General features: G+C 43.2%; 2 non-coding genes across 2 annotated transcripts; both read left to right on the top strand.

Moving 5' to 3' along the window:
- The first annotated feature begins 6,890 nt into the window (after window positions 1–6,890).
- On the top strand, window positions 6,891–6,962 carry TRNAD-GUC (transfer RNA aspartic acid (anticodon GUC)). The gene has a single exon. It is a non-coding gene; the product is annotated as a tRNA-Asp (tRNA).
- Window positions 6,963–7,510: 548 nt separating this feature from the next.
- Window positions 7,511–7,582, top strand: TRNAD-GUC (transfer RNA aspartic acid (anticodon GUC)). The gene has a single exon. It is a non-coding gene; the product is annotated as a tRNA-Asp (tRNA).
- The last annotated feature ends 12,080 nt before the right edge of the window (window positions 7,583–19,662 follow it).

The raw sequence follows: 19,662 nt of genomic DNA, 5'->3' as shown, positions 1-19,662 counted from the left end.
GTGCCTCGACTCCGTCATCAGTCTCCCTGGAACTCACTACACATGTTTACACATTACACCAGGGAAGACCCAGGGCCGATTCAGTCATTGGTGTTGGGCGTGAGCGGGATTACAACTCAAGACGCCAAATTCATAGTACAGCACACTAACCGTTGTACTATCGCTCCCCACTCACGCACAAACATCATCATTGGAAGGACCGTATTCAGTATTTATACTATTTATTGTCTTGGAATGTTTTTTAGGGTTACTACGTGTGTATTTCAATTACTGTATTTAGTTTGTTTGGCATACAGTGCAATACGTATTTCAATTGTGATGTGTTTATTTTGGTGGCCGTTTACCTGACCCCATTATTTAGCTAAGGATTAAGTATTGAATATTGTGGTTTTGGCTTTCGTAGCACTTTCCAAGAATGTAACCCGTGCGATATTCAAGCAGTCTCCTGTATTTTCTGTCCGTCTGCTACAGCACAGATCTATCGATTTTCAGCCGAAACTAGATCTCTGCTTTATTAATGTAATAAAGGCCTACATTACCATAAAGAGCTTTAGGTTGCTATTTGTTTTCGATGTCCCTGCCCTTCTGCTCACATTCGTTAAGGAATTTTATGATTTTGAACTGACCCGGCTAAAGCTGCGTGACCAGCAGTTGGAACCATTTACTGTTAAACTTGGCATGTGACAGGAATTCTCTCTGGTCCCATACATTAAATAGGATGTTCAATAATTGTGTAGCTTGAGAAGTTCACAATGGCCCTGCAAAGGCATTTGGTACAGTTACAATGGGTTGCAAACCGATGCCTAGTTGTAGTCAAGGGATCGTACCCTGGTGGTCAACAATGTTATGTATGAGATGGAATTTGGGACTCTTGATCTTTACCTGGAGAATCTCATCACAAGATGGGGCCTTGCATATGTTCCACAAAAATAAAGCACCTCCCTATGTATTTCATGTTATCCAACACTCCACCTGCTCAACTCTCTTTGAGTAATCAGGCAGTTCTACAGGTAATGGAGGAACTCCCATACCTAGTTACTGTGGTTATGACAATTTTGTTTTGGCAGCCAACGTCTCACTTAAATTAGTCGAACATAATTATTTGTAGCACGGTGTGGAAGCTGCCAGGACTGTTGCTCCATACAAAGCTCTAAGTCTTCTTGACCAAAAATATTACCCCTTTCTCTGTGGATGTGAAATATTAACTCATTTAAAGGAACATCTGTGTTGGCTTATACAATTAAGGCTGGCCTGCCTATGACCTTTCTATTGAACCAGATTCGATTGTATTAAAAGATAACAGATCCCTCAGATATCAGTCGAGAATATAATCTGTATGCTTCTTTGGCAGGCAAGCCAGCGTTGGGTCATGAATCCCGCATTCCCAAATACCGCATGCTCACCAGCTTTAGTTAGTCCAGATGGTAGGGGCTAAATGGGCATGGCATGGGCTAAAGAAGAGGTTCGAGGATGTGAAGGTGATCGGACTTGCCAATGACTGAGACCAGGAATCCCAAGATCGGCTTCTGTAGAGGAGGCTCATGAGGAATGCTGCACAGCAGTTGGAGGCAGTAGTCTAGCAACAACAATGAGGTCGGAGGAGTAACGCTCACATCGATGGGTGGAGCGAAAGCGCAGAAAAGTTGGCACAGTAGGGAGCACGTGGTGCATCTGCCAGTCATCTCAGTCAATCATCCCTTGACATTTGGATCATTCCCATGACCTGCTAGCAAATGTTCCACACTAACATGACCTCAAATTCCACTTGTCATGGCATGGCCACTGTGATGACGTTACTTAATTGCATGCCTATATAGGTCACAGTACGTCCATTGTGATTGTGAGCAGCCAATAATAGGTACTGCATTTCCTCTGCAATTCCGGTAAACATAATGTTGCACTGTAAATGGGCTGCGTGCACTTACCTGCAGTAGCAGACGGGGCCCATCAGGGGCAGTACCTTGCACCGGCATGTGGGTCACTACATTCCCCAGCCCCAAAGCAGGAGGGGGCTGCGGGGTGTCCTAGAATCCCCCGAGACCCCCCCCCCTGCAACTCTCAGGAAGGGAGGCGTTGCCAAGGAATGACACCTGGGAGGTGTATAAAAGCCGGACCTCTGGACGGGTCCGGGGCCAGTCCAAGTCCGAAGCCAGAATACCAGCTAGCTTAGAACCCTGGCACCCCTAGCCCCGCTGCCCTTGTAAGGGCCGGGACTCTGTGGGCCAGTGGTGAGACCCTGGGTACCCCCAGTCCGACGTCCTTGTAAGGGCCGCGTCCGAGTGGGCCAGTGGTCGGGACTCGTACCTTGGCTGGGTCGGGTCAGTGTAGCCTCCCCTAGGTCACTCGTAGCCGGAGGACTGAGAACCCGTAGCCCCGTGATAGGGCACACTAGTCCGGAGGCCGTACCTGCCCAGGCAATAGTCAGGAATGGCCGTTGCCCTTGTGAAAGACTGTGGCTGTGCTGTTAGCGTTATTGAATAAACGCGTTGCCTCTACGATTCGTCTCCGCTCTCCGTAAACCCCTACATATATATAATGCACATAATGCATGTTAATCAACTGTGCAGAACTCAACTAATTATAGACATTCATTGCAATTGATATGATTACATTAACTCCCCTCTGGTCTTCGAACCTGATTGGCTCACAGTAATGATATTACATTTATTCTCTCTATTTGAGACCGAAACAGGAGGATTTATTCACAATTCTAGCTGTCGCCTGATTAGGCTGGTTGTAATCACCAGCGAAATGTCGTAATCAAATTTTAAATGTAGTGGGTTTACTCTCCAATGCACCGGTGTGATGAACCTGTAACTAATTGGCACCTTTTGTTTTCGTGACAAACCTTACTAATTGGCTGTGTCGGGTGGTCTCGGGTTTAACAGCACATTTATATTTACACAATCTAACCCAAAACAAACTTCTTATGGATAATATTGGTCGCGAAAGCCTACGTGTTAAACGTTACTTCCAATTAGTGGTGGCGGTTTTGTTTATATAATCTGTTACTGAACCATATGAAATGTATATGTATGTAAGTGTATCTATGTGGGGAGCGGTGGCGCAGTTATTTCACGGCATTGATCCCAACAATTATAGTTTGATTTTTGCTGACAGCAAACATTATTGATAAGTGAAAGCTGAACTTATTGTGGGCCTCTGCTATGTTTATTGATCCTCAATTACTTGAAGTGAGGAAGCATCAGGACTGAGCAAATGAAGGAGGCCAGGTATGGTTCTGGCCATGCCACCACCTTGTTCTTGCCAGTGTGTGAGAGTGTAAAGTTTTTTTTGTACATTTTTTTAATTAATCCAACCACATCAGGTGGGGCGGCGGGGGTGTACAACTTTTGCGACAGGTGAGTGGTGCATAGCGGGATAGGCGGCTCGGACAGACAACCAATGCAGATGTGTAGGACCGTATCATTATGTGGGAAGTGCCTCATATCCCTTTTCTTTGGGGAAGAGGGGGGGAGTCGGTCTCAATTCAAGTTTAATAAAGTAAACTCAGGGTCTCTGGAGTGCCAATCATGAGGTGGCCCATTATATCTGGGTGAACTTCCCTTCCCTATTCCTCAGTTTCAGACTTAGGTGTTCTAAAGCTGATAGGGTGAATAGGGAGTTATGCCAGAGGGTGAATGAATATCCCCAGAGCTCAGGGTGGTCTTTCTTACCAAAATCTTAAATGTTTGGAAAAGGATGTGTTGGTGCCTGGGCATATCTTGGAGTTTAAGGCCCAGGAGGGAAGGTTCAATGCTAGGTAATATATCGGTTCCAGACATCATGTTGTACAGATCGGTTATTTTATGATGCTGGGACAGTCCCAGAAGGTGTGAATTTTCTTTTTAGATGATATCCAGGGGTCACCTAGGCCAGTCCGGGGATATGGTTAAGGTATGGTTGTCGATCCTGGCTACCTTATGACCCAGACAAAGGAGGATATCAAGGAACGGAGCTTATTGAATAATTTGTGAGGTATCTTTGTCGGGATCATATTGAGATGGTAGGGGGCCATTGGAAGGGTCATCATTTTGATTTAGTGGACCCAATTGGGGGGAGATAGCGGGATATACCAAACAGCTAGGGAGGCCTCAATCTCCAGAAGAAGGGGGGTGGGAGGGAATTTCTGTTTAGGTTTGAAGTGATATTCACCCCAAGGTACTTGATTTGGGAGAGGCACCATCTGAAGGGGGAGACGTTTGGCGGACGTCTTCCCGAAATCGGGGACAGAGGCGTGATTTCTGACTTTGTGACGTTGAGTTTATAGCCTGAGACTGCACCGTACTCCGCACTTAGTTTGAGGAGGGCAGGTATTGAGGTGTCCAGTTTTGTGATGGTAAGCAGAACATCAACCTTGACTTTATTTTCAACTTGCCCGTAGCGTATACCTAATATATCCTGGCTACTTTTTATCCTGGCTGCCAGATGCTCAATTGCAACGAGGGGGGGGGGGTAGGGGGCATCCCTGTCTCATGAGGGGGAACCTTTCTGAGACAAACCCATTAGTAGTAAATGTAGCAGTCAGATGAGCATAGAGTCTGCACATTTCGATGAACCAGGGAGGGAAAGGGTAGCCTCTGCATGGTGCCAGAAAGAAACTCCCATTCTACCCCATCGAAAGCCTTCTCCCCGTCTAGTGCAATGGCGTACGCTTTCGTGCTTGATCTGGAGACAATATTAACCGAGTTGACCAGGCTTCGGATGTTGTCTGAGGGATCCCTGCCATCAACGAACCCCGTCTGGGCAGGGACGATGACCTCCGGAAGGGCTTTCTCAAGGCGCCACACCAGGGTTTTAGCATACAGCTTATAGTCCGTATTCAAGAGAGAAATGGGCCTATAGCTCTTGGTCTGTTGTGCGGGGTTCCTGATTTGTGTATAACGGTGATAGTCACCTCTTCCATGGGGTCTGGGAGTTTCCCTCGTCTAACAGACTAATTTTAAGTGTTAAGGAGGTGTGTTAGGATCAGGGGGCCCAAGCTTCTGTAGAACTCCAATAGGAAGCCGTCAGGGCCTGGGGCTTTACATGCGGGGGAGGAACCCCGGGCCTCCAGGAGTTCAGGGAGCTCGATCGGGGCATCCATAGCTTACCTCCAATCCGGGTGGATATGGGGTAGGGGAGTCTCAGGTAAGAATTTCTCTCCGTCGGAGCTTGATGGAAGATCCGACCGGTACAGGTCCTTATAGAAGCTGCAGCTGGGAGATGCTTCCGAACTTTCTTGAGTACCCCATTCCTTGCTTTGCCCTGCACCCCTACCGGAACTCCGAATATCTTCAATTGGCTTTCCATGTTTTTAGTCTCTAACTCATTCAAAGCTTCTTTCAGAGCCTGGAGTCTGGAGTTGGTCTCCCCAATCCTATTTTCACTGTCCACCAAATTGTTTATCATGACCTGCAAGGCCATGATATGCACCTCCTGCTTCTCCACCCGTTCATTCATCCGATCGAACTTTTCATTGAAGGAGAATAGGATGCAAGTATTTTCTCCCAATTTAGAGTGAAGTTCTTGGATGAGCTGAAGGACGTCCCTATCCGTTTCCTCAGGTCTTGGTGTGTACGGAGAGCCTACTTCCCCGGTACTTGCTCCGCCATTAGGCTCGAGGGGGAGCGAGGAGACTCAGGCTGCTGACACGGCAATTACCGTGTTGGGCCTGCTCTGGGACGTCAGGGGCACCAGTGGAGGAGATAGGGAGGAGGAGACACCAAATAACTGCAGTTTGGGAGGCGAGGGGGAAGGCAGGGTATAATAATAAAACGTGGCGCTGCAATACAGGCCCAAGTCTACCCTGTTTCCTGCTCCTGCTGCTCCTTTATGGTCTATGATGTTTAACGGGTAAACGGAGGGTTACATTTTCGGAGAAAACAATCTCATGAGAGCCCACCGAGTTGTAGCAATGATCGGCAACGGCGGACGACTCAATTTTGCCGTGTTTCAAATCTGACTTGTGCTCGCGGACACGATCAGAGACATGACGTTTCGTTTCCCCAATGTAACAGTCACCAACTAAGGTGCTCTGCAAGCCTTCTGGCTACCATCAAAGGTTTGTACACGAAGCCTTTCAGATATACAAACACAGACATAATTTTAACCGTGATGATGGGTACAAACTTAGTAATCATTGGAAAGATGTTATCAACCATGCAAAAAAGATTTAATTACACACTTTTGGACCATCTTATCTGACAGGCACTATTTTACTTCACCGAGTGTTAACATCCCTAACGTTTAACAGTACTCTTCATTGTCAGCCAACACTGGTATAAACATGGGCATTTCCGCTCCTTTTCTATTATGTACATCCACAGTTACTTGCGCAACACGTCCCTGACCACGAGTCCATTCATCCCACAGTGACTTGCGCACAAACGGCATAACAAAGAGCGACTTAATCGTATCTAATTCATTTACCCACCCAGCAGTATAAGAAAAGCAGTAATTGACCACTTCACAACTCCTCCTCCCCCGCTGCCCTTCCTGGCTCCTCCCCCTTAACCACTATATAAGGTACAGATATTTTGCTGTAACGGTTTCACCTGAAGACGGAAGCTTGTGTTGCCTCCGAAACGTCGTGATTTTTATTGTTTTATTTTTATTAATTTTTATTACATTTTTTACCTACGTGACTTTACCGAAAGAACTAAGAGTATGAATCTTTAAAACTAGTTTTGGCCACTGGCTCTCCTTATTGTTATTACTATTTGAAAGGACTTGCTCTTGACTTTAATCACGTGATTTTCCCTAATCGTTAGGTAACCTGCTGCTCTAACCAGCTTGAACTTTTAAAGATAAACCCCTCTTCATTTCAATCGGTAATATGTCGAGTATATGGGTTCATTTCTACTTCTTATAATATCAGTCAATCTACAATCAGCCTCATTCTGAGCGAGTCCTCGATAGTATAGTGGTTAGTATCCCCGCCTGTCACGCGGGAGACCGGGGTTCAATTCCCCGTCGGGGAGAGCTGCACTTTTTTAAATGTTTTGGCCACTGGCTCTCATTGTTATTACTATTTAAAATGACTTGCTGTTCACTTTTATCACGTGATTTTCACCAAACGTTGAGTCACCTGCTGCACTTAAAAGCCTGAACTTTTAAAGATGAATCCTTCTTCATTTCAAACAATTATTTATTGAGTATTAGAGTTTATTTCTAGTTATAATTTCTGTCAATCACAAATCTGCCCCACTCTGACCGAGTCCTCGATAGTAAAGTCGTTAGGTTCCCCACATGTAACGCGGGAGAGCAGGGTTCAATTCCCCGTCGGGGAGAGAAACTCTTTTAAAAAAGAATGGCCACTGGCTCTCATTGTTATTACAATTTGAAAGGACTTGCTCTTGACTTTAATCACGTGATTCTCACCAATTGTTAGGTAACCTGCTGCTCTAACCAGCTTGAACTTTTAAAGATAAACCCCTCTTCATTTCAATCAGTAATATGCCGAGAATATGGGTTCATTTCTACTTGTTATAATATCAGTCAATCTACAATCAGCCTCATTCTGAGCGAGTCCTCGGTAGTATAGTGGTTAGTATCCCCGCCTGTCACGCGGGAGACCGGGGTTCAATTCCCCGTCGGGGAGAGCTACACTTTCTTTAAATGTTTTGGCCACTGGCTCTCATTGTTATTACTATTTAAAATGACTTGCTGTTCACTTTTATCACGTGATTTTCACCAAACGTTGAATCACCTGCTGCACTTAAATGCCTGAACTTTAAAAGATGAATCCTTCTTCATTTCAAACAATTATTTATTGAGTATTAGAGTTTATTTCTAGTTATAATTTCTGTCAATCACAAATCTGCCCCACTCTGAACGAGTCCTCGATAGTAAAGTCGTTAGGTTCCCCACATGTAACGCGGGAGACCAGGGTTCAATTCCACGTCGGGGAGAGAAACTCTTTTTAAAAAGAATGGCCACTGCCTCTCATTGTTATTACAATTTAAAAGGACTTGCCCTTGACTTTAATCACGTGATTTTCACCAATTATGAAGTAACCTGCTGCTCTAACCAGCTTGAACTTTTAAAGATAAACCCCTCTTCATTTCAATCGGTAATATGCCGAGTATATGGGTTCATTTCTACTTCTTATAATTTCAGTCAATCTACAATCTGCCTCATTCTGAGCGAGTCCTCGATAGTATTGTGGTTAGTATCCCCGCTTGTCACGCGGGAGACCGGGGTTCAATTCCCCGTCGGGGAGAGCAACTCTTTTTAAGAAGAAAATGGCCACTGGCTCTCATTGTTATTACAATTTAAAATTACTTGCTGTTCCCTTTTATCACGTTAATTTCACCAAACGTTGAGTCACCTGCTGCACTCAAAAGCCTGAACTTTTAAAGATGAATCCTTCTTCATTTCAAGCTATTATTTACTGAGAATATGAGATTTTTTTTGTTATATTTGCTGTCAATCACGAATTAGCCCCACTCTGACCGAGCCATCGATAGTAACGTCGTTAGTTTCCCCACATGGAACGCGGGAGACCAGGGTTCAATTCTCCGTCGGGGAGAACTACTCTTTTAAAAAATGTTTTGGCCTCTGGCTCTCCTTTATTGTAATTACTATTTGAAAGGTATTGCTCTTGACTTTAATCTCGTGATTTTCCCTAATCGTGAGGTAACCTGCTGCTCAAACCAGCTTGAACTTTTAAAGATAAACCCCTCTTCATTTCAATCGGTAATATGCCGAGAATATGGGTTCATTTCTACTTGTCATAATATCAGTCAATCTAGAATCAGTCGCATTCTGAGCGAGTCATCGATAGTATAGTGGTTAGTATCCCCGCCTGTCACGCGGGAGACCGGGGTTCAATTTCCCTTCGGGGAGAGCAACACTTTTTAAAATCTTTTGGCCACTTGCTCTCATTGTTATTACAATTTAAAATCACTTGCTGTTCCCTTTTATCACGTTAATTTCACCAAACGTTGAGTCACCTGCTGCACTCAAAAGCCTGAACTTTTAAAGATGAATTCGTCTTCATTTCAAGCTATTATTTACTGAGAATATGAGTTTTTTTGTTATAATTGCTGTCAATCACGAATTAGCCACACTCTGACTGAGTCCTCGATAGTAAAGTCGTTAGGTTTCCACATGTAACGCGGGAGACCAGGGTTCAATTCCCCGTCGGGGAGAGCAACTCTTTTTTAAAAAAATAGCCGCTGGCTCTCATTGTTATTACAATTTAAAATTACTTGCTGTACCCTTTTATCACGTTAATTACACCAAACGTTGAGTCACCTGCTGCACTCAAAAGCCTGAACTTTTAAAGATGAATCCTTCTTCATTTCAAGCTATTATCTGCTGAGAATATGAGTTTTTATTTGTTATAATTGCTGTCAATCACGAATTAGCCACACTCTGACCGAGTCCTCGATAGTAACGTCGTTAGTTTCCCCACATGGAACGCGGGAGACCAGGGTTCAATTCCCCGTCGGGGAGAACTACTCTTTTAAAAAATGTTTTGGCCTCTGGCTCGCCTTATTGTTATTACTATTTGAAAGGACTTGCTCTTGACTTTAATCACGTGATTTTCCCTAATCGTTAGGTAACCTGCTGCTCTAACCAGCTTGAACTTTTAAAGATAAACCCCTCTTCATTTCAATCGGTAATATGCCGTGTATATGGGTTCATTTCTATTTCTTATAATTTCAGTCAATCTACAATCAGCCTGATTCTGAGCGAGTCCTCGATAGTATTGAGGTTAGTATCCCCGCCTGTCACGCGGGAGACCGGGGTTCAATTCTCCGTCGGGGAGAGCAACTCTTTTTAAAAAGAAAATGGCCACTGGCTCTCATTGTTATTACATAATCAACGATTTTTGGGTTTAGATCGCGTTATTTATAAATGTGTCGTAACCCTCCACCACCCGACACGGCCAATCAGTAAAAAAGTGTCACGTTGACAAAAGACAAATAGTTCACTGCTTTAGCCCACCGGTGTGTTGAAGCGTGAAACCACATCATTTACAATTTGAGTACGACGTTTCGCTGGTAATTGCATCCAGCATCATCGGGCAATTCGCCAGAATGGTGAGGCTCTGCTGTGTCTCCCGTTCTTATATAGAGCAGCAGCAGAGTGACGTCATCATTAACTCATTAACTCATCAGGTGCAAAGATTTGAGGGGGGGTTATTGTAATTATATACTTGATTAGTAATAAGGCTATTGTTACGATGCGAGTTGTAGATTAGTAATCATTTGGAATGTGTTCTATTGTGATTATGCTACATTAATCATCAGTTAGTGCTTGTTTCCCTTATAAGGAATTGTAATGCATCTTATTTAATAATACGCTTCCAGGCCGCACTAAGCCTGTAGCTGTCTGAGCGATTAAAGTTATTTCTGTTTCTCTCAATCTCAATGGATTCTCTAATTAGTCTTTGCCAGTAGTAACTAGTTTTACACAGCACTTCAACGTTGTCAAAATCAATTGAGTGTCCCTGTTGGCAAGCATGTTCTGCCACTGCCGACAGTTGTGTTTGCGATAGTTTAATATTTCTCTGGTGTTCTTTTAGTCTTACACTAACGTTACGCCCTGTCTGTCCAATATAGCATCTGCCACATACACAATTAATCCGATATACACCTTCTGTTGATAATTTAGGTAATTCGTCTTTAGTGCACGTTACTAGTTGTTGAATATTGTGTACTGTACCAAATCTTACTGTAATGTTTTGCTTTTGCAAAACACGGGCTAATTTGTCAGTTACTCCTGAGATAAATGGTATTTTTATTGTTTTAATAATCTGATCGCTTTCAGCAGTGTTGCTTTGCGATCGTGATTTGGCATTTAGTGCTCTGTTAATTTGAGCATTATTGTAGCCATTCTGTCTTAGTGCTTCTTTAACATGTTTAATCTCTCTCACTAGACTTTCATCATCTGACACTGTTTTAGCCCGATGTATGAGCGTCTTGATAAGAGAGGATTTCTGAGCTGGGTGATGATGCGATTTCGCATTCAGATAGGCATCAGTGTGCGTTTGCTTTCTGTAAACGCTGTGTGTTATTTTACCATTTAGGCCATGTCCAAGTAAAATATCCAGGAACGGGAGTGTGTTATTCACCTCCATTTCCATGGTGAACTGAATGGCCGGGTTTTGTGCATTGAGATGATTTAGAAAATCGTTAAGTGTATCTTTACCATGTGGCCAGACAACCAAAGTGTCATCCACATATCTAAACCAAAAGGATGGTTTTAATGTGCTCGAGGCAAGTGCTCTGGTTTCAAAGTTTTCCATGTACAAATTTGCTATAGCAGGAGATAAAGGAGAGCCCATTGCTGCTCCCTCCCTTTGTTTAAAGAATTCACCTCTCCATAAGAAGTAAGTGTTATTTAAACAATGGTCAGCGAGTTTCGGAATATCTTTTGGTAAATCTGTATTCTTTACCAGTGTATCAAGTAATTTAAGCGACTCGCTCACTGGAACCTTAGTGAATATCGAAATCACATCAAAACTCACCAAAATATCATTAGGGTTAAGTTTAATATCATTGATCATATTCACAAGATGTTCTGAATTTCTTATGAATGATGATGTCCTACCGATGTAGGGCTGTATTTGTTTAGTTACATATTTTGCTAATTTATATGTGGCAGAGCCAATTGTACTGACTATGGGTTGTAAACGGATGCTTTTTTTATGGATCTTTGGTAGCCCATACAGCCTACGTGTTAAATTGTTATTACAATTTAAAATTACTTGCTGTTCCCTTTCATCACGTTAATTTCACCAAACGTTGAGTCACCTACTCTTAGTTCTTTCGGTAAAGTCACGTAGGTAAAAAATGAAATTAATAAAAATAAAACAATAAAAATCACGACGTTTCCGAGGCAACACAAGTCTCCGTCATCAGGTGGGACCGTCACAGCCAGATTTACTGCATCAAGTGAGGCAAGGATTCAAGATGTAATCCCTAAAAAGCAAGTTGAGGGGGGAGGAGAGGGGGGGGAGCTCATCAGAATGTGGTAGCCAATGAATGGAACGTATCGGGAGGGAGGGAGGGGGGCGGGGCTAAAATAAGGCAAGAAGTGCTACGTAGAACGTATGGGGAGGGGGGCTGGGCCAAAAGAATGCACGACGTGGTACACGAGAGTCAACGGCGTGGACGTGGTTGTGCGCAAGCAACTACTGCTGCACACGCCAACGTATTGGACGGAGAGGGGGAGGGGAGGCCAAAAGAGAATGTGGGGTGCAAGTGTACGTGGACATGTGTAAGTACAAGCACCTGTTGATACACATGATAGAAAAGAACGAAATGCACATGTTTATACCAGTGCTGGCTGAACAATAAAGAGAGTACTGTTAAACACTGGGGATGTTAACACTCGGTAAAGTAAAGTAAAATAGTGCCTGTCAGATAAGATGGTCCAAAAATGTGTAATTATGTCTTTTTTGCATGGTTGATAACATCTTTCCAATGATTACTAAGTTTGTACCCATTATCACGGTTGAAATTATGTCTGTGTTTGTATATCTGAATAGCTTCGTGTACAAACCTTTGATGGTAGCCAGAGGGTTTGCAGAGCACCTTAGTCTCGGAGAAAACAATCTCATGAGAGCCCACCGAGTTGTAGCAATGATCGGCAACGGCCGAAGAATCAGTTCTGCCGTGTTTCAAATCTGACTTGTGCTCGCGAACACGATCAGAGACATGACGTTTCGTTTCCCCAATGTAACAGTCACCACAGTTGCAACTCATTTTATAGACTCCAGGGTATTGCAAGTCAGGGATGACATCCTTCACAGATGGAATTAGATCACGGATTTTATGTACTGTACTGAATCGGACTTGGATCTTGTGTTTGTTTAGAATTTTGGAGATCTTTTTGGTCACGCCTGCTATGTATGGTAACGTGACAGTTTTGATCGGAGTTTCAAGTGGCTGTTTCTGTATGGTGGGAGAAACAGCTTGTCGGATGGTGCGTTCAGAGTATCCGTTCATCCTGAGGGCCCGATGTACATGTCTCAATTCACTGGCCAGGTGGTGTTGGTCAGGAATGCCATGAGCTCTGTGGTATAGCGTTTTGATGAGAGAATTCTTTTGAGATGGGTGGTGGTGGGAATCTGGTTTCAAGTAGGAATCTGTGTGGGTGGCTTTCCTGTAGACAGAATGTCCCAAGGATCCATTAGGTCTCCTCTCAAACAGAATATCTAAGAATGGTAGTTTGCCATCTTTCTCCACTTCCATGGTGAATCTGATTGATGGATGTCTGGAGTTGATGTGGTCCAAGAAGTGGTTCAATGCTGGGAGGCCGTGTGGCCAAATGACGAAAGTGTCATCCACATACCTGAGTCACCTGCTGCACTCAAAAGCCTGAACTTTTAAAGATTAATCCTTCTTCATTTCAAGCTATTATTTACTGAGAATATGAGTTGTTTTTGTTATAATTGCTGTCAATCACGAATTAGCCACACTTTGACTGAGTCCTCGATAGTAAAGTCGTTAGGTTTCCACATGTAACGCGGGAGACCAGGGTTCAATTCCCCGTCGGGGAGAGCAACTCTTTTTTAAAAAAATAGCCGTTGGCTCTCATTGTTATTACAATTTAAAATTACTTGCTGTCCCCTTTTATCACGTTAATTTCACCAAACGTTGAGTCACCTGATGCACTCAAAAGCCTGAACTTTTAAAGATGAATTCTTCTTCATTTCAAGCTATTATTTACTGAGAATATGAGTTTTTTTTCTTATAATTGCTGTCAATCACGAATTAGCCACACTCTGACTGAGTCCTCGATAGTAAAGTCGTTAGGTTTCCACATGTAACGCGGGAGACCAGGGTTCAATTCCCCGTCGGGGAGAGCAACTCTTTTTTTAAAAAATGGCCACTGGCTCTCATTGTTATTACAATTTAAAATCACTTGCTGTTCCCTTTTATAACGTTAATTTCACCAAACGTTAAGTCACCTGCTGCACTCAAAAGCATGAACTTTTAAAGATGACTCCTTCTTCATTTCAAACGATTATTTATTAAGTATTAGAGATTATTCCTAGTTGCAATTTCTGTCAATCACAAATCTGCCCCACTCTGACCGAGTCCTCGATAGTAAAGTCGTTAGGTTCCCCACATGTAACGCGGGAGACCAGGGTTCAATTCCCCGTCGGGGAGAGCAACTCTTTTTAAAAAAATGGCCACTGGCTCTCATTGTTATTACAATTTAAAAGGACTTGCTCTTGACTTTAATCACGTGATTTTCACCAATTGTTAAGTAACCTGCTGCTCTAACCAGCTTGAACTTTTAAAGATAAACCCCTCTTCATTTCAATCGGTAATATGCCGAGTATATGGGTTCATTTCTACTTCTTATAATTTCAGTAAATCTACAATCAGCCTCATTCTGAGCGAATCCTCGATAGTATAGTGGTTAGTATCCCCGCCTGTCACGCCGGAGACCGGGGTTCAATTCCCCGTCGGGGAGAGCTACACTTTTTAAAATGTTTTGGCCACTGGCTCTCATTGTTATTACAATTTAAAATCACTTGCTGTTCCCTTTTATAACGTTAATTTCACCAAACGTTAAATCACCTGGTGCACTCAAAAGCCTGAACTTTTAAAGATAAATCCTTCTTCATTTCAAGCGATTATTTATTTAGTATTAGAGATTATTTCTACACTATGGGAACCTCATTTGCCAGTAAAAATATGATAATTGGTTTTTTACCCTTCTATCTGGCAACAAAACTGACACCTTTTTACAAGGAGTCATGTTTGCATAGACCGCAATACCTGCAGTCATAATACAAACAAAAGACATAACTCTGATAATGTGCACTGTCCTTGAAGTTGATTGGTCCACACCCGAGACAGCTTTCCTTAGAGCCTAGTCTCACATGGGTTGGACCAGATGACGCCAAAAGGCGCACAACTCAAAGACAATGCACCATCAGAGTATGAGAGCTCGGGGCAAGCATCTACACTATGGGAACCTCATTTGCCAGTAAAAATATGATAATTGTTTTTTTACCCTTCTATCTGGCAACAAAACTGACACCTTTTTACAAGGAGTCATGTTTGCATAGACCGCAATACCTGCAGTGATAATACAAACAAAAGACATAACTCTGATAATGTGCACTGTCCTTGAAGTTGATTGGTCCACACCCGAGACAGCTTTCCTTAGAGCCTAGTCTCACATGGGTTGGACCAGATGACGCCAAAAGGCGCACAACTCAAAGACAATGCACCATCAGAGTATGAGAGCTCGGGGCAAGCATCTACACTATGGGAACCTCATTTGCCAGTAAAAATATGATAATTGGTTTTTTACCCTTCTATCTGGCAACAAAACTGACACCTTTTTACAAGGAGTCATGTTTGCATAGACCGCAATACCTGCAGTCATAATACAAACAAAAGACATAACTCTGATAATGTGCACTGTCCTTGAAGTTGATTGGTCCACACCCGAGACAGCTTTCCTTAGAGCCTAGTCTCACATGGGTTGGACCAGATGACGCCAAAAGGCGCACAACTCAAAGACAATGCACCATCAGAGTATGAGAGCTCGGGGCAAGCATCTACACTATGGGAACCTCATTTGCCAGTAAAAATATGATAATTGGTTTTTTACCCTTCTATCTGGCAACAAAACTGACACCTTTTTACAAGGAGTCATGTTTGCATAGACCGCAATACCTGCAGTCATAATACAAACAAAAGACATAACTCTGATAATGTGCACTGTCCTTGAAGTTGATTGGTCCACACCCGAGACAGCTTTCCTTAGAGCCTAGTCTCACATGGGTTGGACCAGATGACGCCAAAAGGCGCACAACTCAAAGACAATGCACCATCAGAGTATGAGAGCTCGGGGCAAGCATCTACACTATGGGAACCTCATTTGCCAGTAAAAATATGATAATTGGTTTTTTACCCTTCTATCTGGCAACAAAACTGACACCTTTTTACAAGGAGTCATGTTTGCATAGACCGCAATACCTGCAGTCATAATACAAACAAAAGACTTAACTCTGATAATGTGAACTGTCCTTGAAGTTGATTGGTCCACACCCGAGACAGCTTTCCTTAGAGCCTAGTCTCACATGGGTTGGACCAGATGACGCCAAAAGGCGCACAATTCAAAGACAATGCACCATCAGAGTATGAGAGCTCGGGGCAAGCATCTACACTATGGGAACCTCATTTGCCAGTAAAAATATGATAATTGGTTTTTTACCCTTCTATCTGGCAACAAAACTGACACCTTTTTACAAGGAGTCATGTTTGCATAGACCGCAATACCTGCAGTCATAATACAAACAAAAGACATAACTCTGATAATGTGCACTGTCCTTGAAGTTGATTGGTCCACACCCGAGACAGCTTTCCTTAGAGCCTAGTCTCACATGGGTTGGACTAGATGACGCCAAAAGGCGCACAACTCAAAGACAATGCACCATCAGAGTATGAGAGCTCGGGGCAAGCATCTACACTATGGGAACCTCATTTGCCAGTAAAAATATGATAATTGGTTTTTTACCCTTCTATCTGGCAACAAAACTGACACCTTTTTACAAGGAGTCATGTTTGCATAGACCGCAATGCCTGCAGTCATAATACAAACAAAAGACTTAACTCTGATAATGTGCACTGTCCTTGAAGTTGATTGGTCCACACCCGAGACAGCTTTCCTTAGAGCCTAGTCTCACATGAGTTGGACCAGATGACGCCAAAAGGCGCACAACTCAAAGACAATGCACCATCAGAGTATGAGAGCTCGGGGCAAGCATCTACACTATGGGAACCTCATTTGCCAGTAAAAATATGATAATTGGTTTTTTACCCTTCTATCTGGCAACAAAACTGACACCTTTTTACAAGGAGTCATGTTTGCATAGACCGCGATACCTGCAGTCATAATACAAACAAAAGACTTAACTCTGATAATGTGCACTGTCCTTGAAGTTGATTGGTCCACACCCGAGACAGCTTTCCTTAGAGCCTAGTCTCACATGGGTTGGACCAGATGACGCCAAAAGGCGCACAACTCAAAGACAATGCATCATCAGAGTATGAGAGCTCGGGGCAAGCATCTACACTATGGGAACCTCATTTGCCAGTAAAAATATGATAATTGGTTTTTTACCCTTCTATCTGGCAACAAAACTGACACCTTTTTACAAGGAGTCATGTTTGCATAGACCGCAATACCTGCAGTCATAATACAAACAAAAGACATAACTCTGATAATGTGCACTGTCCTTGAAGTTGATTGGTCCACACCCGAGACAGCTTTCCTTAGAGCCTAGTCTCACATGGGTTGGACCAGATGACGCCAAAAGGCGCACAACTCAAAGACAATGCACCATCAGAGTATGAGAGCTCGGGGCAAGCATCTACACTATGGGAACCTCATTTGCCAGTAAAAATATGATAATTGGTTTTTTACCCTTCTATCTGGCAACAAAACTGACACCTTTTTACAAGGAGTCATGTTTGCATAGACCGCAATACCTGCAGTCATAATACAAACAAAAGACATAACTCTGATAATGTGCACTGTCCTTGAAGTTGATTGGTCCACACCCGAGACAGCTTTCCTTAGAGCCTAGTCTCACATGGGTTGGACCAGATGACGCCAAAAGGCGCACAACTCAAAGACAATGCACCATCAGAGTATGAGAGCTCGGGGCAAGCATCTACACTATGGGAACCTCATTTGCCAGTAAAAATATGATAATTGGTTTTTTACCCTTCTATCTGGCAACAAAACTGACACCTTTTTACAAGGAGTCATGTTTGCATAGACCGCAATACCTGCAGTCATAATACAAACAAAAGACATAACTCTGATAATGTGCACTGTCCTTGAAGTTGATTGGTCCACACCCGAGACAGCTTTCCTTAGAGCCTAGTCTCACATGGGTTGGACCAGATGACGCCAAAAGGCGCACAACTCAAAGACAATGCACCATCAGAGTATGAGAGCTCGGGGCAAGCATCTACACTATGGGAAACTCATTTGCCAGTAAAAATATGATAATTGGTTTTTTACCCTTCTATCTGGCAACAAAACTGACACCTTTTTACAAGGAGTCATGTTTGCATAGACCGCAATACCTGCAGTCATAATACAAACAAAAGACTTAACTCTGAAAATGTGCACTGTCCTTGAAGTTGATTGGTCCACACCCGAGACAGCTTTCCTTAGAGCCTAGTCTCACATGGGTTGGACCAGATGACGTCAAAAGGCGCACAACTCAAAGACAATGCACCATCAGAGTATGAGAGCTCGGGGCAAGCATCTACACTATGGGAACCTCATTTGCCAGTAAAAATATGATAATTGGTTTTTTACCCTTCTATCTGGCAACAAAACTGACACCTTTTTACAAGGCGTCATGTTTGCATAGACCGCAATACCTGCAGTCATAATACAAACAAAAGACATAACTCTGATAATGTGCACTGTCCTTGAAGTTGATTGGTCCACACCCGAGACAGCTTTCCTTAGAGCCTAGTCTCACATGGGTTGGACCAGATGACGCCAAAAGGCGCACAACTCAAAGACAATGCACCATCAGAGTATGAGAGCTCGGGGCAAGCATCTACACTATGGGAACCTCATTTGCCAGTAAAAATATGATAATTGGTTTTTTACCCTTCTATCTGGCAACAAAACTGACACCTTTTTACAAGGAGTCATGTTTGCATAGACCGCAATACCTGCAGTCATAATACAAACAAAAGACTTAACTCTGAAAATGTGCACTGTCCTTGAAGTTGATTGGTCCACACCCGAGACAGCTTTCCTTAGAGCCTAGTCTCACATGGGTTGGACCAGATGACGCCAAAAGGCGCACAACTCAAAGACAATGCACCATCAGAGTATGAGAGCTCGGGTCAAGCATCTACACTATGGGAACCTCATTTGCCAGTAAAAATATGATAATTGGTTTTTTACCCTTCTATCTGGCAACAAAACTGACACCTTTTTACAAGGCGTCATGTTTGCATAGACCGCAATACCTGCAGTCATAATACAAACAAAAGACATAACTCTGATAATGTGCACTGTCCTTGAAGTTGATTGGTCCACACCCGAGACAGCTTTCCTTAGAGCCTAGTCTCACATGGGTTGGACCAGATGACGCCAAAAGGCGCACAACTCAAAGACAATGCACCATCAGAGTATGAGAGCTCGGGGCAAGCATCTACACTATGGGAACCTCATTTGCCAGTAAAAATATGATAATTGGTTTTTTACCCTTCTATCTGGCAACAAAACTGACACCTTTTTACAAGGAGTCATGTTTGCATAGACCGCAATACCTGCAGTCATAATACAAACAAAAGACATAACTCTGATAATGTGCACTGTCCTTGAAGTTGATTGGTCCACACCCGAGACAGCTTTCCTTAGAGCCTAGTCTCACATGGGTTGGACCAGATGACGCCAAAAGGCGCACAACTCAAAGACAATGCACCATCAGAGTATGAGAGCACGGGGCAAGCATCTACACTATGGGAACCTCATTTGCCAGTAAAAATATGATAATTGTTTTTTTACCCTTCTATCTGGCAACAAAACTGACACCTTTTTACAAGGAGTCATGTTTGCATAGACCGCAATACCTGCAGTCATAATACAAACAAAAGACTTAACTCTGATAATGTGAACTGTCCTTGAAGTTGATTGGTCCACACCCGAGACAGCTTT

This window comes from Lampetra fluviatilis, chromosome 66, assembly GCF_964198595.1.
Source record: "Lampetra fluviatilis chromosome 66, kcLamFluv1.1, whole genome shotgun sequence".
NCBI lineage: Eukaryota > Metazoa > Chordata > Hyperoartia > Petromyzontiformes > Petromyzontidae > Lampetra > Lampetra fluviatilis.
Note: the sequence above shows the minus strand (reverse complement) of the source record. Positions and strands in the feature narration are given on the sequence as shown.